Below are 24,774 nucleotides of genomic sequence, written 5' to 3'. Positions count from 1 at the left end.
GGAGCCACCTGTTAGAGTGCATATGGACCCAAAGGGAGCAGCCTCTTGTTTGGGGAAGCTCTGAGTCTGTCCTGGCAAACAGAAAGGACATTCCATCAAAGAGTAAATAGCAGCTGAGCCCTGAAGCTCATCACCAGCCACTTTGAACCCCAGGCTGGGTGCCCGAAGTGAGCCCACAGTGGGAAACCCCCAGAGGTGGGAGGGCCAGACCCCAGCTGTACCCATCAGCCCCACACAGACATAGGATTGAATAGAAGGACCAGTTTGGAGGTGGCGTCTGAAATGGGAGCCGCAGTGACACTGGGTAACCTCCCTTCTCTCGGGGGCTGGAAGGTCGCCGGGCCGCCCACAGGCCTGCATCCACGCATCACCGAGAGCATGTGGCCTTCTCCCCACCACCCCGGCGCATTCAGAAGGAACTCGGAGTCGCCCTTCTGGGCTGATATTTTCAGCCCATAAGCAACCAGAGACAAGAACTCTCAGACCCGAGGTACAGCATCGACCTCCCACCAAACCGTCCTACCGATACGCAGGATGCGGACTTCGATCGTGGTGTCTCCGGGCGCCTCCCCCAGCTCCTTGCCAGCCAAGACTGAAACTGGAAGGGCTGACTAGGGTCACCCCTGGAGCACATGCAACCCCGACCACCCCTCCCCGAACAGGCAGCATGACCACTACACCCTCGAGCCGAAGACAGACTTGACCAGGATTCAATTCCCAAACCGCAGCCCCGGGCACTGCTTCTCCCAGAGCTCCTGCCACGGCTCCCCGAAACATGCCACCGTTTCTGATTCTCTGTGTCCTTAGGGGAGCCCCGCCTCTCGTCTCATCTCACCCACAGGACTAGAAGCTCCCAGAGCAAGGGCTCGCGTGGGCACATGCCCCCCAGCCTCCATGGCCCGCTCTCTTCCACCCCCCCTGCCCACCCCCCCCCAATTCCACTCTGCTACCAAGTTCCTCATACACAGAAATATGGCACAACTTTGAACCTGTCTGCCTGGGGTCAGGGGGACACGCCTGCACTTCCCATAGTCTGGGCTGCCCACACTCCGGGGGGCAGTGGCGAAAGTGTGAAGTCTGCTCTCCCCCTCCGTCTCCCCCAGGCCACTGCGGGGGCTCCATGCGGCCAAGGCCTGTTTCAGAAAGGGTTGATGTCTACACCCACCATCCCACCAGGATCCAGAGCGGCAAACAGCAGCAGGAGTGTGGACCCAGCCATCCCCAGGAGCTTGGGTTCGGGTTTCTCCCTCCGGACTCATCCTGCCCCCAGGGCTGCCTCTGAAGCATCTCAGGGTCCGGGGGCTCATTATCTATGGACTCCTCCCGCCCTATCTCCCCAGTCAGACGAGAGGGAGAGGCTCCAGTCCTACTCCATTCCTCCACGGCCACGGAGGCAGGACACTGGTCGGCAAGAGCAGCCCCCAGCCCCTCCCAGTGGCCTGAGTCCTATCCCTTCTCTGATCTCGGGGCCCTCCCCCTTGCCCTGACCCGTTCACCCAGCTCCAGCCTGCCCATCCCCACAGCCTTCCAGAACCATCCCCTCAGGGACACGGCACCTGCTACTCCCTCAATCCCCAGATGGCCACATGGCTCACCCCCTCCCCTCCTGAGGCTTTACCCGAACAGTCAGGTCGGCTTCCTGACTGCCCTCTTTCCTGCTCCCTTCTCCCATGGTCCATGACCCCCCCCCCCGTCCCTTCACTTCCTCAGGGCTCAGGGCACCCTCTGAGACATCATCAAGTTCCCCACTCCCCCTGCTGACCACCTAAACCACTCTTCCCGTGCGAATACAAACTCCGTGAAGCCAAAGGTGTGTGACTGTAGTCACCGCTGCCCCCAGGACAGTGGGCCACTACCCTACCCCACTGAGTGCCTAATCGACATCCAGGAGGTAAGTAAACACTTCGAAAAGCATCGCATCTTTTGGCTGTTAATTGTTTCTTTGAAAATGAGGGGCACCACGTAAGGGAGGAGGGGTACCATGAGTGTGCTACGACTCCTTCATCGCCCGGAACTGCGGCTCCGTGTGCAGGGGAGGGGGGCTGGGGGGCGCCCTGGAGAGCACCAGCGGCCACCTGCTCTGTTTCTTCCCAATGAACCTGCTCAGCTCCAAGTTCACGGCACGCTAGCCGTTCCGACCGGACAGCCCCCCCTGGGCTGCTCACACTGACCCCTTCTGCATCCTCAGCTCAGCCCAAGACTGAGGCCGGTGTGAGGGTCAAGTTAGCCACCGGACATTTGATGACCGTCCCCTCGCGGACGAGAGCAGGGGGCTGTGGGCTGAAATGAAGCCACGCACTGCACGTTCCTGAGTCAGCGTGGGTCTAGGGAGATTTGACCTCTCTGTAACTTTAATTTTAAGTTAATTCCTAAAGCTGGAGGAGATTTGCAACCCCGGCTGCTGGATCATCTTAAGTCTTGAAAGTCCTATGAAGAATGTCAAATGCATTTGGGGAAGGCCTTATCACAAAGCCCAGCATCAACCGGCCCACACCCCCATGAAGACACAGAGGCCTGTGCACGCACCGCACTGCACACGCCTTCTGGCTGTATATCCGCGCGTGGGACAGGCCATCGTCCCAGCGAGCGGGGAGCCTGCAGAGCGGCTGAGAGGGCGGCTCAGGTGCGGGCACAGAGGGGGCCCGCTGCACTCCCTGCAGAGCTCCACGGGGGCACAGACCCACCTGAGGCACAGAGAGTCCCTCGAGGCGAGCGCTGCAGGAACACAGGAACACTCTGTTCTCCAGAACACCGCCCCCCACAATCCAGCTGCCCGGCCACACCAAACCACACAGCAGACTCTCCTTTCCCCCAAGAACACTCATTCCAGCAACTTAGTTCACTGAGTCTATCAAATATTAAACTTCTAATTGTATTTTGTTTTTCAAACGACTCCCACCGTGACTATCCGGTTCCCGTGTGCCTCGCTCGTGATTACCTGGACCTTCCGAGCTCGGTGCTATTTTACCTCGGAGTGACTCCTTCTCTTCCCTTTTCCACACTCCAAAATTTCTCCTTGTCCTAATAATTAATAGGCGCTGTTCCCACGGTGATTGTATTATTATCTTAATAAAGCGCAGCTCTGAGGGCCATCCAGCCGACCTCTTCATCCCCGCGAGGCCAGGAAGACTCCACCCTCCCTGCTCCCCACAGAAACTTCTCTGTGTCGGGGCCCCAGAAAGACCGTGCAGCTGTGACCAGCAGACCAGCAGACTGCCCTGCTCTCGGGGCAACTTCGCCTGGAATTCACCCACTGGTCAACCAGGGAATTAACTGGAGAGCAGGGCTGAGTGAAGCCCTAAAATCTTTTGTCATTGAAAACCAGCAAAAGTCACCTGGCAACACAGGTCTGTAAAGCATCGACCGAGGTCACAAGAGCTCAGGTCCCAGGGCAGCGTCCAACGTGGGTGGACACACCTCAAACACGCCCCCTGCCCAGCTGCCTGGCACTTCACTGCCATCGCCACACGGACAGTGGGGAGTGAGCTTCAGGCTCTGACCCTGGTAACCTCTGAGGGAGGGGGCGACGGGGTGCAGGAGAGGCGGCGCAGCAAAGTCCTCCTGGACACAGGCCAGTCGTGCCACGATTGCCAAGGTCACTGAGCCTCAGGACACCTGGCAAGGGAGGAGAAGGGAGGAAGAACGGGGGTGGAGAACAGAGAATGCAACAGAGGGATGGCGGAGATTGGAGAAGGAGCACATGGAGAAGACAGAAATCTGCTCTCCAGAGCCAGGGGTGCCGTCCCGCAGTTCCCTTTTCCCCTTGTGCATCTGGAAAACGCTGGCTCCTGACTACAGAGGGGGCTTGAATTGAACATTTCTCTTCTCCCTGCAAGGAGAAAATGGATCCTTTCGAACATTTAGTCAGGATGTGCCAAGCTCTGCTGCCGTAACAATCAACCTTAGAATTTCAGTGATTTGTTTCTTGTTCCTATCACACATCCAGTGTGTGCTGCTGGGGTGGGAAGTCGGTGCCCGTGGTCTCTCAGGGATCCTGGCTGATGGAGCTGCCACCTTACGTGAACATTCGGGTACCAAGTGGGGGGAAGGGCACATAGCAAATCCCACGCTAGCTCTTAAAGCTTCTGCCCAGGAGAAAAAATAAATTTTTTTTTTTAATTTAAAAAAAAAAACTTCTGCCCAGGAGAGATACAAGTCGCCAGCCAAAGCCAGGCCACACATGACTTCGAAAAGGAGAGGTCAAAGCAGTCCTTCATGGACCCTCAGACAGAAATGCAGATACTGACAGGCAGCCCCCACCCCTGTCTGTCCCAGGCCAGCAGCTGTGATGGGCAAGGTCCCATGACAGCCATGCATCTGCTTTTAGATTTCATCCATATACCAAGCCAGGGGGAAAAGCACTGCTGTGTGCATTTTTTACAGATGAAGAAACCAAGCCTCGAAGAAATGATATCTACTGAGGTCACACGTCCATTTAGTAAAAAGGGCAGTATTCAAAAAGTGGTCCCATGTGGGTCCAAAACACATAGCCTTCCCCTCCCACACTCTTCCTCCGCTGGCATTAACCCCTCTCTGCCATCTCCCACCGCCTCTCCCACTTGACCACGAGGTCTCCCAGAGAAGCACCGCGCCTTCTCCATCTGGCCAGCACAGCGTCAGGCATTCGAAAATGTCTGCAGGGTGGACACATCATCATCAGTTCCGTTCCGGGGATGTGTGAGCGAGGCCTGTGCAGCTCCGCGATGCTGTGGCCTTTCCCCATGAGCCCGGGGTTCCCACCAGCTCCCCATGATGGGAACCGCTCACGGAAAGCGCCTGCATGGCAGTCAGTATCCTCACAGGTGGACACCTTGTGCACCCGGCAGGCCACGTGGGAGTTCTCAGGGGACGAAGGGCAGAGGGTCTGCTGTCCCAGCCTCCTGGTGCTCCGGTGTGCGCTCAGACCCCAACAAGTCAGCCAGAAAAATCTGGGATGCTATAAACAATGCTCCCAAGTTCTTAACCATGTGGGCTTTCCCACGCTGGCTGCTGGGCTTATTAAATAAAGCAAATTAGGTCTCAATTATTTGCTTACACACCAGGCAGGAAAAATGAAATTTTCAATTTAAAAGTAATACTGCGATTTATATGCAGAAGCAGATCCGGAATTGGACTTTCTGTGTGTTTCTACCAAGAGAGGTCAGAGGCCAGAGGTCCTCGCAAAAGCATCACCCCCCCGGCAAGACACCCCACCACAAGAAGCCAGGCCTTTCAGAGACGCTGGGCTCTGGGCACCTGGAAAGGCAGCTTAGGAAGGAATAGGAGCACCTAAGCCATTAATTTAATCTTGTCTTTGGTTTTATTCAGGTTTAAGTATCACATCGCTGCCAAACGCCTGATGACATAGTCTTTTGTACAGAAAAGTCTCAATCAGGCACATTTGAGGGCCCCGGATGTACATTTTCTAAGGGAAAGGGATTACCAGTATCAGGCAGGGCCTCGGTAACCCCAAGCCCTTATCAGTCACATGATCCAAGAGCAGATCTTGGAGGACATCTTCAAAGAAGAGACTCCTGAAATCCACTCACGTGGCTTTATTCAGGTTCCCCGGGCTCGGCGTTCCCTAAAAGCCAATTTCATATCTCGACTTGAAAGAACCAGGCCTCAGGAACGCCGGTCACATTCCGGCCCCCTCTCCAGAAACACTTTTCCCTCAAGGGCATCTAGCAAGCATGTAATGGTTCTAACAGAGTAAAAATAATCTCTCAAATGTAGATACATTTAAAAGTTTAAAGAGTCCCAGGCTGGCCTGGGGGGCAACTTAATGTCGAGTCCGACACACATGAAGGGGATTTTGTGCAAGACGGAGACCAGCTGTTTTCTGTTTCAGCTGAGGGCAGAATGAGTGGGGAAGATGCTTCCAACTACAGCCGACAGCGTCAGACAGGCAGCTGTGTGGCTGGTAACAACCGGGACCGTCCCAGGAGAGGCTGGCCACTGTCCCTGGAGGTAATAGGTCAGAGTGGGTAGAGAGTGAAGACTTCGGTGTTCTGCCACCTTCCAGCTGGGTGACCTCAGACACGTTATCTTTTAAATGCTCTGAAGTTCTGTTTTGCATCTAAAAAATGGGGCTAGCATTAGTACTGGCTTCTTGGGGTTTTAGGAGGATTAAAGAGATAAGCATATAAAACATTTGTTTGGCATCTGGCAGAGAGTTAAAAACAGGAGAGATTCATCCGTGCAGAGTTTTGGGGTATAAGCTATACTTTGCAAGGTCTCTTCATGCAGAAGTTAGCAACAATCGAAGAGACCGAACAATTATAAAGAGGGCTGCTTCCAGAGAACTCCAGAAACTGTGTCGAAACCCCCCACCGGTTTGGTTTTTGGCTTCTGTTTTTAGGTCCAAATGGCAGGATGACATAGGGACAGGAGATACGGCCGGCAGACGGGAAGGGAAGAGAAGGGTGCAGGGAAGGGGGTGGTGAGAGGGACAAGGGGCAGCCGGGAGGGAGCAACCAGGCCGGTGTAAGGGGACAGCACACAGGGACAAGTGCCCTCTCCAAAGGCAGCAAAGAGCCAGAGCTTCAAAAGGTCACTCAGGGAGTCTCGGGCAACGAACTTCCTGCCTCCAGCCCACTGAGGCTCTAAGGGGCATGTCTTCAAGGTCAGGAAGCCCTCTCGTCTTTCAGAGCCCATGGCAACATCTGTGCACAGGAGACCCACCACTGTTTGCTAATCATGCCTGTGCCTTTCCAGCTTCAGACCCCTCTGCACTGGCCGAAGCCCCCAACATTCGAACTGTCAGTCACACCGGAAGGCGCACTGCCAACAGCAGGGTCCTCGGTAGCGCTGCTCTGTCTCTCTGGGTCTCCCAGCCTCCCTGGCCGGTCAGGAGGACCCTGTGGCCAGTCTGTGGGCTTGGATTCATGAGCCCAGACTTGCAGCCCCACCATCGATGCTGCCAGGTGGCCTGCTCTGCAGCCCCAGTGACATTCCACACGCACGTGTGTGTGTGTGTGTGTGTGTGTGTGTGTGTGTGTGAGAGAGAGAGAGAGAGAGAGAGAGAGCGTGACACCTCCACAGAGACATCAGGGGAAATTACAGCCGAAGGCGGAAGGCAGCAGCACGTCCTGGAGATCACTGCTCCTGACCTCCTCCGCTGGCAGCCCAAACGGCCCTCCAGAGGACCCAGGTAACACATTCACCTTCCTCAAGACCCACATGTCCTCCGGGTGTTCCCAGGGAGGAGTGTGAGCACGCGCGTCCGCAGCCCCCCGGAGCCTGGCTCTGCGCCGAGCCGCGTGCGCCTCCAATCTCTCTGTTCGGGCGGCTCGGGCATTTGGAGCCGGAAAAGAAGTGAGTGCATGAGAAACCTCGCAGAACCTCCAGCCAGAGGACCCAAGTGTCTGCCAAATGGGGGCCGCCCACCCTCCTGAGCTCCAAGGTTCTCCTGCCAGCCACCCACCGAAGACAAAAACACCTTCTCTGGAACACACGCTCAGATGCTGCTGCCAACAAAGGCGGGCGTTTCTTACTTTCCACTGAGAACGTCAACACACAGAGAGGATGGCCAAAGAGGGCAGAGAGGGGACGCCACGATCCGCCGAGAAAGAGTTCAAGCCCCTCTTCGGGGTCTAGATGCTTCCCCTGACGGTCCTCCCCAAGAAGAATGTTACTCCGGCTGATATTTCTCGAGCTCTAACTACGAGCCAAGCACTGAGCTTCCTGCATCACCCCTTTTGAACACCGTGCGGCTCCAGGGGGACAGCACCGTAACTAACTCCATGTTACAGGACGGAGGGGTGGGGCACGTACACACGCTCCATCCTAAGAGAGTCTAATCTCAAGACGGCTGCAAGAAATGGCCTTCGAAGATGAAGGTCAGGGCGTGCAGCGGGCGGGACAGGAGGCAAGCCCTCCTGACGCACAGCACAGGGCGCCTGCCAGAGGCCTACACCCGGGGCCCTGGGAGTCAAGGCTTCCCCAGGCTCTGGGGAACCCGGGCTGCCCTGGTTGTTCCAGGCTTTGTGGGGGGCAGACCAAGTGAGAAGAAAGCAGAGCACAGGTCTGCACCCCACAGCACACTGCCGCACACCCAGGCCAGTCAGAAAACTGGGGGGGATTTTGTTCGGTTTCATTTTATTTTTTGAGCCAACTACCAGCTTCCCACTCTCAGAAACACCTGCTTTCCACCTTATTACAGTGACCTCTGGTGGCCAAGAGCCAGGCATTGCAGGCCCAAATTAGAATTAAATGGCTTAATTTCCAGCAACTCCAAATAACAAAGGCCTTGAGGTTCTTTAAGGGCTTCCAAGAAGAGCAGAAGAAAGGACAGTGAGAGATGAGAACCGCCACCAGCCCCGTTCAAGGTACCGGCCTGCCGTGATGGGACCCTGGGGGTAGCCCAAAGCGAATGCAGAAGGCCTCTCTGAACGCCAGCCTGGGGCACGGCTCAGCCTCTGTTCCCCTCCCCCACAGCAGGTGGCATCTCGATACCAGGCTTAGAGGACACAGGCTCAGGAAGGCTTTTTTTGGACAAGTTTCGGCCCTGTCAGGGGACCTGCTAGGAGCTCAGAGGGAAGGGAGTGTTTCTAGAAGGCTTGTGATCTCGGTGCCTCCAGCCAGCCATGCTCGGGTGCCTTGGACCTCGTGCCAACAGACCTGAGGCTGGGTCCAGGAGGAAGGGAAGCAGCTCTCCCTTTCCCCACCAGAGTCACAATGCCCAGCCAGAAGAAGGTCTGCAGGGAACAAGAAGGGGCTTCTGACAAGGGACCAGGGTAGCCCAGGTGAGGGGTGAGATGAGGCAGGGAGAACCTTACGTGGGACAGAGCGCCGAGCAAGGTCCCCTGTGGGGTAGAGTGTGACGGGTATAAGGAACACGCGCTGCCCCCGGATGCCGGCAGTAATGCTTCACCCAAGCTCAGAGCCTCCATCAACCGCCCCCAAACCATCCCTGACATACGCTTTGCCATCCTAGAATCTCTTCAGAGGAAAGGACCTGACAACCTCAGAGTCATCCAACCTAGAAGCCTCTAGAAGCTTCCAGTTCAGAGCATCCAGAAACTGATCTTTCCACGTGTTATTTCAACCTCTTTTCTGGTCCATCCATGATGTGTGGGCTTAGGCCAAATCCCCAAACACAAATGACTCTCCCAAGATCCCTGCAAGGAACAGCTTGGACAGGCTGGGCCTCTCTTCGGAACAGACTGGTTTGTATCCCTGTATTCTTTGGGCCTAAAAATGGATGTGGAATATCAATATTGTCTCAATTTTCCTTTATCTGCAAGGAGACGTCAGCAAACCTTTCTGCCAGGGATTGTACAAGGATCATTAAAAGGAAAATGTCCATGGTAATCGTGCCTTTATGCATATTTCTTCACTCCAATATTCTATAACATAATAATGTTTCACATTTCTACAGAACTGTCTTTTCAGCATGTTTTCGCATTATGCTTAATTTCGTAAGAGTTTCTCAGCCCCACATAACGACACAGTTCAATGCAAAATCAGATATAAATCTAGCTTAAGAGACTCTCAACAGGAATTTCATTTAAAACTGTAAATGTTAAAAGATTCTGGCTCTGATTTATGTTACGTTGTGTGTGTGTGTTTCAAACAGAGAGTTCGCCTGGTTCCCCCCAAACCATAGGTGCACGTGAACTCGCAGCCCCCACACCCTCAGGCCTTCAGGAGTCTGGGCAGCCGGCCTCCGCTCATCCAAAAAGGAAGCAGAGAGGAAAGCAGACAGGCCGACCTGTGGTCAGGGCGCTCGCTCCCAATTCAGCCAGGACCGCATGCGCAAAATAGGCAGAGTACCGCGATGCCATTAGCCGTGCTGGCTCGGGCACGACCAGTAAGCAACAGTTTCCTCTCGCCTCCCTTCTCCTCCAAAACCCCGGGCTCCGTGTTAGGTCCCTCTGTGCCCCTGCTCCTCCTTGTCCTGCCTTTATAAAAACACGGACAGAGATCGAAGGGAGAGGAAAAAAGTCGTGGGTCCAGAGTGTAACCAGCCCAGTGGACCCCAATCCCTATTCACAAGCACATCCTGCAGGTGGGCAAACAGACCTGCTGGTAGCTAGCGGGAGACAGACCAGGCTGATGGCTTCGGGCGCTGTGAACTGTGAATTCACGACGGAATTCATGAATCTGGAGGAGGAATTCACATCCATTGTCTAAGCACATTTAAGACAATTTTAAATGTGGATTATTTACATACTGGGCTCTAATGACTCTGGAGCAACTATTACAGTCCGTCATGTAAAACCAATTTTACCGCAGCCTATCACACACATGCCGTGTTGAGACAACGTAGAATACACAAATTATTTACATCGTGAAAACATCTCTGTGGCCCTGGCATTATGCTATCAACAAGAGACAACACAGCAGCAGTAGATTAAATTGAAATATGCTGGCTGCTTCTGAAACTTTAAACTCTATTCCAAAATGCTAAAAGCCCAAAAATTCACAGTTAGCATTTTGGAACCCACCGTGTCTAAAATTTCACTTAAAAGGTGGAGCTATTGTGAGTTGCAGCCCAAAAAAGAATAAGTCGCCACTTTGCAATTGTAAAATCCATTTATTTAAAGAAGATTGAAGCATCCAAACCCTCTGATAGCACTTAACATATTGAAAAATATGCATTGCAAAGCTCTAAAAATTCCTGAATTCCTCCATAAAAAAATGTTTTTACCACTTCTAATGGACGCCACCCAACTCCAAGCAGGATCTGTAGGCTACACGCCCCCAGGAAAAAAGCAATTGAAATGACTTGACTATATATCTTTCCAGGAAAGTAAATTATATATAGGTCTGTATTCACACCCCCCACTCCCCTATGGTTACCCATTTTTCCTCCCACACTCCACAGCCCACAGAAATGAAGAGAAAATTATCCAGTGGGTTTAAGCACTTGGATACCTAATTGCAACAAAGCTAAGAGCCTCATCTTTCTACCTTTTAGAACTTTGGTTTCAGTCTGCAAAGCGAGTCCCATTAGCCAAGGTGACACATGCCAATTAGCTTCATGCATTTCACAGAGTAAAACGCCCCTTGAGATAAATCACCCCACATTCCCACATGTCTTCCCCAAATATCCATTTGTTTTTCAATATTTCGTTAAAATCAGTCTCTTGTATGATGGTGCAGATATTTATAAAAGTGCTATTACTTTTAATTTAGAGACCTCATCAAGGGTATCAGAAAGGACCCCAGACTTAATTAAGGGCAAAACAAGTGTCTCCAATTGGGAAAGGGTCCCATTTTTGTCCCTTTTGCTGCATGGAATGCAGGGGTTGCCTGAGTATGCTGTACCCTTACAACAGAAGCTTCCTGTAACTACATTGGATGATGATGATGATGATGATGGTGATGATGGGGGCGGGGAACGAGGAGAGGCGGTAGGAAGCGGCCCCACAATGCCATGCTGCGGAACTATATTAAATGTCATAATTCAAACTTTGTAAGTCAAAGTACACCGCTCAGTAACGCCACTCCTAACGGATTATCCCCACAACTGCTTTGCTGTGATCCGTGTAGACCCACACATGTAAACATCTTTGTTTACTACTTAAATGGGTTCATACAATATCTGTATTATAATAAAACTAACTTTTCAGAAGAAACGTAAGTAAGTAATGGACTCTAGTCAGATACACATGCTGAAGTGTTTGAGGGGAACTGTACCGAAGTCAGCAACTGTCTCTGAAATGAATCAAAATATTAAGCTGCTGGCTGGCTGGATAGAGAATGGAGATGTGATAAAGCAAGTAAAATAAAATGTTAATTGTGGAAGCGAGTTGGTAAGCATATGGATTTCATTGCAACATTCTTTCAACTTTATTATATCTTTAAAATTTGCAAACTGAGGGGCGCCTGGGTGGCTCAGTTGGTTAAGCCTCTGCCTTCAGCTCAGGTCGTGATCTCAGAGTCCTGGGATCGAGCCCCATGTTGGGCTCTCTGCTCAGCGGGGAGCCTGCTTCACCCTCTCCCTCTGCCTCTCCCACTGCTTGTGCGCTTTCTCTCTCTGTCAAATAAGTAAAATCTTTGGAAAAACAGTAAAATAAAATTTGCAAACTGAAATGACAAAAAAAGAATAATAATATGGCACCAATCTCTTAACATGTTAATACATTCAAATCTCCTTATCCTTTTTAAAAATATTTTATTCATTTATTTGAGAGAAAGAGCGTGCACACGTGCAAGCCAGGGGAGAAGCAGAGCGGGAGGGACAGGAAGAGAGAATCCCCAGCAGACTCCTCGCTGAGTACAGAGTCCTACACAGGGCTGGATCTCACAACCCGGAGATCATGATCCCAAGATCATGACCGAGCCGAAACCAAGAGTCAGACCCCCAACCGACTGAGCCACCCAGGCACCCCGCTGTTGAGTCTTTCCAACAGCTGCACTGAATTCCATTTCATGGTTCATCAGTCCCTCACTGATGGACACTTAGGTCACTTCCCAGTGCCAATGCCGCGGTGAATATCCAGGTCAATGTGTCTTTGAATACATATGACAGCTTTTTTACAGGGTAAATCCCTAAATGTGGAGTTGTTGACTCAAAAGAGAATACAGTTTTACTGGCACTAACACCTACTGCAGGTTCGCTCTGTGCAGACACCATGGTAAGCACTTTCCATGTCTTGCACTCACAGTGACCTAATTAAGTAAGTACTCTTACTACTCTGTAGCCTCATTTCAGAGCTGACGAAACTGAGGCACAGAGAGGGTAACTGACTTCCCCAACGACTCACGGCCAGAAAGCGGCAGTCCGGCTCCAGTGCTGGCACTTTTCACCATCATGCTTACAAATTACAGGCAAAAAGATCACACCAATATATATTTCCACCCACAGTGTTTGAGAGTCATGGCTTCTCCAGGCTGTGCTGGCCTTGAGTTCTTTAAAACATAAAGAAAACACGGTCCATACTTCCAGATGCTGTGAAGACAGGTGTGAAGACCCCAACACGCCGAGAAAGCCGCACGAACGGAAAGAATGGGTTTGGCAGGGAACGAATGCCTTGTTAATTAGCAGGGGAAGGTGTAATGTCCCACCTCCACGCGGGAGTCTCTCCAGCTACGCTAACCGGCTCTCTGCAGCATGTACCCTCTCTGGCTTCTGCAGGAGCGCTGGCAGGTAAACATCCCTACAAAACTCTCAGCCTTCTATTTTTAAACCCTGGAAATCCTCAACCCCTCTTCCCAGATGCATTAATGTAATCTCAAGGATTCTGCCTCCGTTTTTCTTCATCAGACATCTGCAAGAGGGAAAAACTACACGAGTATATAGACCATCTCTTTCCATCATCTACTCAATTAACTCAAATCAATCTTCAGACAATGCTTGATGTGTCCGTGGGATGTTATTATCAACAACCTCAAAAGGTTCTTTTGTTTCATCACCTAAAACACTATAAATGATCCCGTCACAAAACTGATCAAGAAGCCTTCCAAGAGCAGTCTATATAGTCCCAACCCCAGACTTCCAAGGCCTCACGGAACGAAGTACAGGCACGACACAGTTAGCTTCAAAGACAAGAAAGCTGCAGCCACTGGCAAGAGCCCTCTGCACGTCGCAGGACCTCAGCTTGGCTGAATCTCCCAACACCGCCGAACAGTAATAATACCTAATAATACTGCCCCATTATTGTTGCTATAGCAACAAACACAATGTAATTGATCCAGCTGGCTCACTTAGTAGAAACCTAACGAACTACAAAAAAAAAAAAAAAAAAAAAAAGTGGTTGGGAAGAGCTGAAGGAGACATAGAAACAGAATAACTTCACATGAAAAGCCTGTCATCTCAGACTTCAGTAGAGGGGGGAAAGCACAGACAGACCCAGATTCTAACTGTGACTTCACAACTGACTGCGTGACCTCGGGTGAGTTACACATCTCAGAACGTGCGTGGTCTCATTAGGACAATAATCCCATTTCATAGGTGATCATGAAGTTGAATGTGAAGCTTGGTCAAGCCCGCGGTCCTCAGTAAATGACAGCTGCGGGCACCAGGATAATCCCGGGGGGAGCTCTCTAGCCAGTGCTCACTGAGCCTGTTCCGTGGAACTGGGAACCTCCCATCTACTGATGCATCTTCTCTTTTTGTGTATTTCTCAGCGGCAAGGTAGACGATGGTGAATGTGAAGAATTTGAAGCCTTCCCCAAACTACAGAATATCATAAAAAACTACCTGCCCATCAACCACGCTTTCAAGTGTTCCTATTTTGCTGGATTTTCTCAGATTTATTTTTTGGAAATGAAAACTCAAATTACAGACTTAACTAGGGTTCCTGTCACCTCTCCCATCTCATCCTCCTCCCTCCAAGAGGAAGCCACTATGTCCATACTACAAATGTAGGTATCCACAAACATATACATTCTTTTCCATTTTAAGCTTATATAAACAGCATATAAACAGCATCATACCGCACATCTCTTTCTGCAATGTGTTGCTTTTTTCTACCCAGCTGTTTTGATCTTTATACATGTAGACACATATAGCTTTAGTTGATGCATTTTAATTGCTACATATTATTCATTATATAAATATACAGTTCATTTACCTGTTGTACTTCTGATACCCACTTAACAGTATTCAAATTTGTTCTAGTGTAAACACTGCTACAAAGAAACATTCCTGTCCGTATATCCCATATATCCATACACAGGTAAAGAGTGTCTGTAAGTGATTGCAGTTCTCCAAGTGTGGTCCATGGGTCCTTGGGACATCCCCAAGACCCCTTTAGGGGACTTTGAGGTCAAAACGATTTTTTTATAATACTAAGAAGTTAATTGCCTTTTTCTCTGTGTTGCAATTTGCACTGCTAGAGCAAAAGTAACAGCAGGGAAAACTGTTTGGGACTTGATACCAGTTAAGGAGGCAGCAACAAACTGTACTAGCCATCGTATTCCTCGTCACCGTGCACTTTCCGAAACACTCCGGCTCTACTTAAGAATTCCTTAATGAAGCAGTAAAAATGATGGGTTTTCTTTTTTTCTTTTTCACTGAAGTATAACTAACAACAGTGTTACACTAGTTTCAGGTGCAGAATGTAATAATTCAACAATCCTCTACGTGACTCAGTGTTCACCACGGTGGCATCCCTGCCCGTCACCAGGTAATCTCATTTCCATCTTGTTGCCTATATTGCCTATGCTCTACTTCCCCGCTCTGTGACTGACTGACTCTGTAGCTGGAAGTCTGCACCCTTCATCCCCTTTATCTGTTCCACCCACCCACCCCCACCCGCCTCCCCTCTGGTAACCGCCAGTTTGTTCTCCGTATTTAAGAGTCTGGGTTTTTGTGTGCCTCTTTTTTTGCCTTGTTCATTTATTTGTTTTGTTTCCTAAATTTCCATATATGACTGGAGGATGGCATATATATGGATATGGTCTTTCACAAAACATCACACCTCCAGCTCCGTCCATGTTGTGGCACATGACAAGACCCCATCCTTTTTATGGCTGCGTAATATTCCTGTGTGTGTGTGTGTGTGTGTGTGTGTGTGTGTGTGTGTGAATCCCACATTTTTATCTATTCATCTATTGATGAATGTTTGGCTTACTTCCAAAAATTACTGGTTTTATTAAATATCAATCTTTGGTTACATGTCTTTTCAGTACCCTATGTGACAGAACGGAAGGAGGCCCAAAGCCTTCTACTGCCAACTGAAGTATGTCAGGTGGCCGTCCTGGGGAAAGCGTGTGTGTGATTGGTGTGAGTAGCTAAACTAGCTACTTGTTCCATGGAACAGCATTTTTACTTGAAAGGATGACCGACAAATTACGGTTATTGAGATGTGGGTATTTGGCAAGACTTCTCCTTCTGGCCAAGATGGAGTAGCACGAGCTGGATGTATCCTCTGGCTCGACACAGCTAAAAAGCTAGACAACACAGAGGAGACACCAGTTTTCTAGACACTGGACATCAGGCAATGAAGGACAGCAGTCCCAGAGAGATGGGAAACAAACAAAGTGAGGCCTATGGCTGCCCAGCTGCTTACAAGAGAACGTCTACAGGTTCTCTACACATGTATAGGCCTATAGACATACAGGTCGTGGCACAGGAAGGGGACCCAGGCAGAGCCCAGCAATCCTCCTGAGTTGGGGAGAATGGCTAGGGACCAAGGAAGCCAGAACAGGAGGAGGTCAGAGGCAGAATACCAGAGAAAGGCACACAGAGAACTCCAGAGCTATACAGCTATCCATGTCTTCAGAAAATACAGATTAATGCATGTATATGAGGAAACTGTCTGAGGTCATATGATAAATCATCCCAAAGAATTAGTGAACAATCACCATCATCCACTAGATTCATCCCATAATAGGGCCTATTCCCACCAACCAGAATGAAAAACATCATAATATCTAGGGCATGGGTAGAGTGTTTAGTAGAATTTTACCTCAGTCCTAGCGAAAAATTAGCCCTAGACTCAAGGCTGCTGTGGATCACCTAACAAAGCTCTAGGGCAAAGCTCACGAATATTTATAGAAATGAAAATGTGTACCCTACCCAGCAAAGTGAAATTCATATGTCTGGGAGCAAACAGAAATTTTCCAAGCCTGTAAAGAAGCAAGAAAATATTACTCATAATGAAAAGAAAAATCAGCCACAACCAAACTAAAAATTACACAATGAGAAAATCAGCAGTTAAGATTGAGCACATTAAGAAGAGAAAAGACATGGAGGGTCACTCAGGGGCTAAAGCCTCTGCCCTTGGCTCAGGTCATGATGATCCCATGGTCTTGGGACTGAGCCCAGTGTCAGGCTCCCTGCTCAGTGGGGAGCCTGCTTCTTCCTCTCCCCATCTCATGGCGTCTGGCTCTCTCTCAAATAAATTCTTAAAGAAGAAGGAGGAGGAGAAAGACGAAGAAGAAGAAAGAAGAAGAAGAGACACAGAAATTTTAAACAGACCCAAGTAAAACTTCTAAGGAAGAAAATTGCAATGAAAACCTAAGTTGCAATATGAGATTAGAAAAAAAAAAAGAAAAGAAAAGAAAACCTACTGGATAGGAGTCACAGAAAATCAGACTTCTCCAAAGAAAATATTAGTGAACTTAAAGACATGGAAATAAAAACTAACCAAAATGAAAGAGAGAGAAGGGGGGGGGGATGAACAGAGCATCAATGACAGCTTCAATCTAGCATGCATAATGTTTCCAAAGGAGAAAGGACAGAAGAAATTTTGAAAAAATATGGACAAAAATATCAAAATTTGATAAAAATTATAAATCCACAGATAGAAGTTTGATGAGCCCAGTCACTAAATAAATAAATAAATAAATAAATAAATAAATAAAACGATACCGAGGCACATAATAATCAACTCAATTAAAACTAGTGACAAAGACAAAATCCTAAAAGCAGCCACAGAAAATAGACACATTGTATACAGAGACATAAGGACATGTGGACCTGCAGGTCTCTCACCAGAAACAAGACAAGACAGAGGATACATCCAGCTCGTGCTACTCCATCTTGGCCAAAAGGAGAAAAGTCTTGCCAAATACCCGGAAGACATAGAGCACTTCTATAAAGTTCTGAGAGGAAAAACTGTCAACCTAGAATTCTTCCTCCAATGAAAAGATCTTTCAGAAACAAAGACTTCTTCTCAGAGCTACAAAACCTGAAAAAATCCATGACCAGCAAATATGCATGACATGAAATGTTAAGGGAAGTCATTCAGGCACAAGGAAAAATGTAGATCCAGGATGGAAACCTGGATCTAGAGAAGGAAATGAAGAGCACCAAAAAAGGTGAATATGTGGGTAAATATAAAGACTATTGGGTCCCCTGGGTGGTTCAGTCAGTTAAGTGGCCAACTCTTCATTTCAGCTCAGGTCATGATCTCAGGGTCCTGGGATTAAGCCCCGTGTTGGGCTCCATGCTCAGCAGGGAGTCTGCTTGAGGAGTCTCTCCCTCCACCCCTCCCCCTGCTCAGACTCTCTCTATCTCAAATAAATAAATCTTTTTAAAAATATAGACTATTGGAGGGGTGCCTGGGTGGCTCAGTGGGTTAAAGCCTCTGCCTTCGGCTCAGGTCATGGTCCCAGGGTCCTGGGAGCGAGTCCCGCATCGGGCTCTCTGCTCGGCGGGGAGCCTGCTTCCTCCTCTCTCTCTGCCTGCCTCTCTGCCTACTTGTGATCTCTGTCAAATAAATAAATAAATAATCTTTTAAAAAAATATAGACTATTGGATTACTTAAATCTATTGAAAAGACAATTAACTATTTAAAGCAAAAATAATAATTAATTATGGGGCTTACAACATATCTAAAGTAAAATGTGTGAAAAGAATAAGGAAAGAATGGAACAGAAATGGAACTAGACTGGCGTAAGCTTCTTACGCTAGACATGCCATGGTTCAATACCGCTTGAACATGCACTGTGATAAGTTAAGCATGTGTACTAAAACCTGTAATAACCACTGAAATAATAGAGTTAGAGCTAATAAGCCAACAAAACAGAAAAGATGGACTAAGAAAAATGTTTTTAATTTGTCAGTTAATTGAAAAGAAGGTAGAAAAGGAGAAAAGGGAAACAAACAGCAGATGGGAAAAAAATAGAAATCAAATGGAAACCCAATCATACTGACAATCACATGAAATATAAATAGGCTAAAACTTCCAATAAAAGACAGAGATTATAAGATTGGCTTTAAAATCAAGATTTAACTGGGGTGCCTGGGTGGTTCAGTGGGTTAAGCCTCTGCCTTCGGCTCAAGTCATGATCCCTTGGTCCTGGGATCGAGCCCCTCATCGGGCTCTCTGCTCAGTAGGGAGCCTGCTTCCCCCCCTCCCACCTGCCTCTCTGCCTACTTGTGATCTCTCTCTCTTTCTCTGTCAAATAAATAAATAAAATATTTTTTTAAAAAAGATTTATTAAAAGCAAGATTCAACGATATGCTGTCTACAAGGTGCTCACTTTAAAGGTAAAAAAGAGACCGAAGGTAAACTAACAGAAGGAGCTACACTGTGCCACCACTAACCAGAAGAAATCTGAGGTGGTGATACTGCTATCACACGAGGTAGATTTCAGAACAAAAAGCACTCCCAGAGGTAGAAAGGTTCATTTCACAATAATGAAGGAGTCATTTAATCAAAAGGACATCACAGTCATAAATGCTTAAGCACCTTTTCATGTGTCTGTTGGCCATCTGCATGTCTTCTTTGGAAAAATGCTATTCGGGTCCTCAACCTATTTTTTAATTGAAATTTTTTTGGAGGGGGTGGTTTGAATCATAGAAGTTCTTTATGTATTTTGGATCTTAAACCTGATTGGCTAGATCACTTGTAAATATCTTCTAACACTGTGTGTCAACTATGCTCAAATAGTAGCTTTTTAAATAAAAAAAATTAAAATATCCAATAGGCACAAGTAAGTGTATGCTTCTATGTGTGTATACACACCAAACAAGAGATGTTTAACATATACGAAGCAAAAACTGATGGAAATACAAGCAGAAATGGAAAAATCCACAATTTTAGAGATTTCCACACTCCTCCCTTAGTTGGAAAATCAAGCAGACATAAGAACAGTATGTGGAAAACCTAAATGACACTATCAACCAACCTGGCCTACCAGACGGTTACAGAACATTCCGACTAACAACAGAATACACTTTCCTTTCAAGTGCACACAGAACAGTTATTGCGGTAGATCATATTCTGAGCCATACAACAGGTCTGGATAAATCTAAAAGTTAAAGAATTCAAATCATACAACTATGTTCTCTGACCAAAATGGAATAAAATTGGAAATTAACAACAAATACGCATCTGACAGATTTTTTTTAAGTGAACATAGTAAGACTCTCACTTCAATTGATCAGACTTGCAGGCAACGACAAAATTGGAATTTTCCAGAAAAATGAGAATTTGGGAAAACTTGCATTTACCACTGTGATATTTTGTACTTTGTTTCAGATTCCACATTGCAATTAACCTCTAAAAAGGACTACTTGTCAAGTTTCAGTATAATATCCAAGAAGAATATTCAGAATTCTCTGAAAAGACAATTAAAATACTTCTCGCTTTTTAAAATTATGTATATGAGGCTTAATTTCTTCATACATTTCAAATATTGTAACATTGAAGGCAGAAGCAGATGTGTGAATTCAATAGTATTCCATGAAGCTAGACATTGAAGAAAGTTGTAAAAATGTAAAACAATGTTACTCTTCTCACTAAATTTCATTTGTTGTTGGAAAATATAGTTACTTTTCAGTAAATGATGTGCATTTATATTAACATAAAATGACTTTATTACTGTTATTTTTAATGAAAAATACAAATTTTAATTTGTCTTATTCTCTTTTTTTAAGATTATTTATTTATTTGAGAGAGAGCGAGCATGAGCAGGGGGAGGAGCAGAGGGAGAGGAAGAAGCAGATTCCTCGCTGAGCAGAGAGCCTGACATGGGGCTCCATCCCAGGACCTCGAGATCGTAACCTGAGCCAAAGGCAGACTCCTCCGTAACCGACAGTGCTACCCAGGCGCCCCTGTTTTATTTTCTGGTGCAGTAAATATTATAGCTCTCATCCCAGAAGCAAAAGGTCTTTGGGGTCCTTGACAACATTTTAAGAGCGTGAAGGGCTCCAAAAACCAAAAAGTTCAAGCGCCCCTGCTCTAGAGAAGTTGACCACTCAGTCATAGGCTACACAAAAAGATGTTTCTAGATGTTTACAAAATCACCAGGAGATGACTGAATAGACATGGACAACTATTAGAGCCCTTGATTTTATAGCAGTGGTAATGCTGATTAGAGTAGTGACAAAGGCTCCTGCGTAGTAAGCCCTACTATGGGTCTTCTCAAACTGAGAGCCTTGCTATGCAACAACCACTATGGAAACTGAGTGTGATTCATGTATGACGATGGACAAAGGAACTGGGGTTGAGGTTAAATTAGTTGTGCTAGACAATGAAGGAGCAAGGTTTTGATCCGGATCTGTCTGACTCCAAACCAATAACACCTCCCACGTTCACTGCTCTGAAACGGTGTCCTGACTTGCTGTCCTTTTACTCTCTCTCGTCCTCGGAATTTGCCTGACAGCACGTCCCATAGCATCCAGTAAGTGTTTGCTCAACGGGTGAATGAATGAACCATCTGTAATAAACAATTCTGTAATCTATGGTGCTTAGAGCTCCAACTGCATTCAATTAATTTTAGTCCTCATCAATTTTTTACATAAAAAAAGTTCTATGGGCTTTAATGTATGTATACCATACATTGCCACAGTGGATAAATCTCCCCGTTTTATGGAAGGAGAAATCAAGCTCCAGACAGTCGTTTGCTCCAGGTCTCGAGGCCTCAGGAGAAGTTCCCTGGCTTCGGGTTAGTATCTGGTCCCCAGATCTTAGGACAGAGACCTTTCTTGAAGTTTGGGGGGAAGGTGGGTGGGGTGTGCATTCTCATCTGGACCTAGGAAGTAAGGGGGAAATCGAGACCTGGGCATTCGGTCTTTACTTTGTTTGGGGGTTCTTCCAAGTTATTAAAAATCCTAACTTCAGAACACTTTGAGGCCCAGGTCAGAAAGAATAAAAGTGCACGTTCATTCACCTCTAACGTCCCAAACCCTCACTGAGCACACCAGGTGCCCCACGATGCTCTGGACAGGCAGAAGGACAAGGACACCACAGACCCCAAGCTGGGGGGATGGATGGAGACACGAAACAAGGAATACCAACACCAGAGTGTCTCTGCAAGCCCCACAGGGATGCCCATGGACAAGTGTCCCAGGCAGTCTGGAGTCAGGCATGGTGGCCAAGGGTCAGGATGACCAGAGACAGGCTGGGAGGAAGGACAGTCTGCAGGGCGGAGCTCAGGTTCCCAGACAGGAGCAAGAAGGAAGAGGTGTGAGAACTCCAGCTGGAGTTTCCGAGAGCAGCCAGGAGCCTGGCTAGAGGGGCACCCGTGTCTAAGACAGGCTCTAGGCTGGAAGACCAGGGGCTCGGCGGGGTTGGCAGGTCTCACTGGTTCGTGCTGTGAGTGCTGGCTGTTGGTCCGCCCGGACCCCCAGCCCTGCCACCCAGAGACTCCCCGGCAGGAACATCCGTGCTCCACAAGTAAGACACGCCTGGCGGCCGTGTCCCTGCCGGCCCCACCACAGGACACACTTTCTCTCTCCAGCTTCATTTCTGCCACAAACTGGGACCCAGAGAAGTGTCAGGAAGAAAAATGCAGAAGAGTATTTCTGGTTAACCTAGGCCTTACCGCCGAAGGGAATAAATAAAAAGACGAGTCACCACATCTGCCACCAGAAACACCAGACCGACTGAGCAGACTGAAAATATGGGCCCAAGCGAGTGCTGAGATTTAAAGAATGGAAAAGAAACTGTAACCTGGCATATATTGATCTCTAGGTCCCTGAAATAGAGAAGGAAGCCTCAACTCATCCCTTGCCCCAGGGCAAGTGGGCCTCCCAAAGGTGGTGCCCTCAGGCTTCAACTTTAATTGCTGGTTTTTAAATGTAGCCCGTGCACCGCTACAGAGCCTCAAAGCAGCCTCTCAATGCTGTAGTCGTGATGTTATCTCGAATCCCAGCAGCTAGAGTGACGTGTGTATGTGTGTGCATGTGCATGTCCCTAAATACAACCAGGAAAGGGGAGGGGTGTGTTTGTTATTTTGTCTCCAAGATCTGGGCAGGAAAATGCTACCACACTGACCCTTTGGCTGCTTTTCCCCACCCCCTTCTCTAGGTACGAGAAGCTGGAAACTTCCGGAAGCACCAAACTTCACCAAGCATGCTCAAAGACCAAGACCAAGGATCCACCCCAAACCTAGCTCTGTCACCTGTCAGAGAAAGCCCCAGCACAAGGATAAGACCTACGGAAGTGGCCAGGAGAAGTCTGGGCCAGAGAAGGTGGACAACAGCTCCTGACCCGCATGCAAACCTTAAGTCCTGGGTCAAACGCTGGAGAAAGGGCCCCCTCCCCTATGACAGGAAACCACCCGTGAAGGTCCCTAAAACCTTGTGAAACCAATTGTGTGGTGTTTGCTTATACCTGAATTCTGGCAAGAGGAGCCGCAAGGCTGCAGGAAACCTCGAACTGCTGTCCTTTCTCCACCCAGCCTCCTGCCCTCCAAAATCCAAAATCCATTCACCTGAATGACACGTCGGCTGTGCCCCACACACCTCCCTAAATATAAGCGTAAGAGGAGCATGAATGTGCCGCCTGCGACCACGGCCCTGCAGTCCCTCGCTGTGATGGCGCGTCTCCCTTCTGGGCCTTCGCCCATGGGGTCCCCTCCTCCCCTGCCCTTGCTCAAACCGGACTGACTCCTTCGATTTGGCTCAGATCCTGCTCGGACAGGAAGCCCCCCCAGCCCCAGCCCCAGCCCCCTCCGCTACCTCCACTCCCAGAGGGGGTTAGCAGCGGTCCTCTGGGCCTTGATCAGACACCCACCGCGGCATCCCTCAGGGTTGCTGCAATCATCTGTTTGGGTGTCTGCTCTTCCCACTCCCCGGGGAGCACCTTGAAGGCAGAGGCAATGTCTTTTTTTTTTTTTTTTTTTTTTAAGATTTTATCTATTTGTCAGAGAGAGAGAGTGTGTGTGTGTGTGTGTACAAACAGGGGAAAGAGGCAGAGGGAGAGGTAGGCCCCCTGCTGAGCAAGGAGCCCAAAGTGGGACTAGATCCCGGGACCCTAGGATCATGACCTGAGCCAAAGGCAGATGCTTAGCCCACTGAGCCACCCAGATGTCCCAACAGAGGCAATGTCTTAATTATTAAATGTCTCCCCAGCACCTAGCCCAGAGCCTGGCACAGAGACGCACGCAATTCCTGACGAATGCAGTTGTGCCCACCCTCCTCAGCCACCACCCACCACACTGAGGCCAGAGGGGCTGAGGAGATGACCCCAGAAACTGGGGGCTGCATCCCACTTCCCTCCAACACCCAGCGGTCCTTTTGCTGAGGAGACCCCAGCTCTCCGCCTGTGCACGGGGAAGGTCTGAACGTCCCCGCCTCCCCGCAGCGCGACAGTGTGGCCAGGACCCCCTGGGGCCTCCAGAGCCAGCTCTGGGTCCTGCGGCATCCACTCCCACAGGGGAAAGTCATTGCATTCAGATCAGCTGCTGCGGCAATAGGTCAGGCTTCCAGAAGCCTCCCGCAAACGCTGATTAATGGCCAGGAGCGGCTCTCGCGCATCTCATTACGCACATAGCTGCCATGAAACCATCTTTGCTTTACAGTTTTGTGCAGGACATAAAAGTGGGAAATATCCCAGCCTTCAGAGGGAACAGGCCATGAATATTGAAGCAGACCCGGGTTATTAATCCAGCACCATTAGTCTTGGGGAGTCACCCTAGCACTGACCCCCTAGAAGGAAATTTCTCTTGCTGTCCATTTCTCACTGCAAATTATCCCTCTAGCCACCATCCCCACCACCTGTGAATTATTTGATATTTTGGAGAGGAAAGTAAACAATATAAAAAATCAGCAGAACTTAGGGGATCTATAAATTCTTTGCAAGTTATTTTCAGAGTGAGGAAAGCTGATTCATATGGCACTTTACTTCCCGAGATTAATTTAGTTTGCTTTTTTTCCCCTTTATTAATAGGAGGTAAGCACCCTGGAAAGATCACATTTTCGTTCTCAGCAGCACCTGTCAAGGGGATCCCAGGCCCACAGCCCATATCTGAAGGCTTATCCCTGAAAGGTATTCATGGAGCAGACACAGCATCCGTGGCGCGTCGGGTACACAGCGGCTCGCGGAGCCCCCGGAGCAGACACGCGAGGACCCTGCCGCTGTCAGAGGCCGGCTCTCCATTGCCAGTGTGGGAGGGCGGAAGCACCTTTTCAAACCCTGTCATTTTCCTAGCAAGGCGTATTAA

The 24,774-nt window shown here is 48.7% G+C and overlaps 1 protein-coding gene and 1 long non-coding RNA gene across 34 annotated transcripts in view; one reads left to right on the top strand and one right to left on the bottom strand.

Moving 5' to 3' along the window:
- CAMTA1 (calmodulin binding transcription activator 1) overlaps positions 1 to 24,774 on the bottom strand; it is an 814,199-nt gene that overhangs the window by 573,836 nt on the left and 215,589 nt on the right. The gene's annotated exons all lie outside the window — the stretch shown is intronic.
- Positions 13,862 to 23,237, top strand: LOC309842157. Of its 2 annotated transcripts, XR_014299528.1 has the most exons (4): positions 13,862 to 13,929; positions 14,059 to 14,295; positions 14,979 to 15,059; positions 22,638 to 23,237. It is a non-coding gene; the product is annotated as an uncharacterized lncRNA (long non-coding RNA). The 2 variants fall into 2 exon arrangements; XR_014299529.1 differs by having other exon boundaries at positions 13,862 to 14,295.

The sequence above is a fragment of the Mustela nivalis genome (assembly GCF_964662115.1).
Source record: "Mustela nivalis genome assembly, chromosome: 10".
Classification (NCBI taxonomy): Eukaryota; Metazoa; Chordata; class Mammalia; order Carnivora; family Mustelidae; genus Mustela; species Mustela nivalis.
This window is presented reverse-complemented; position numbering and strand designations above follow the sequence as displayed.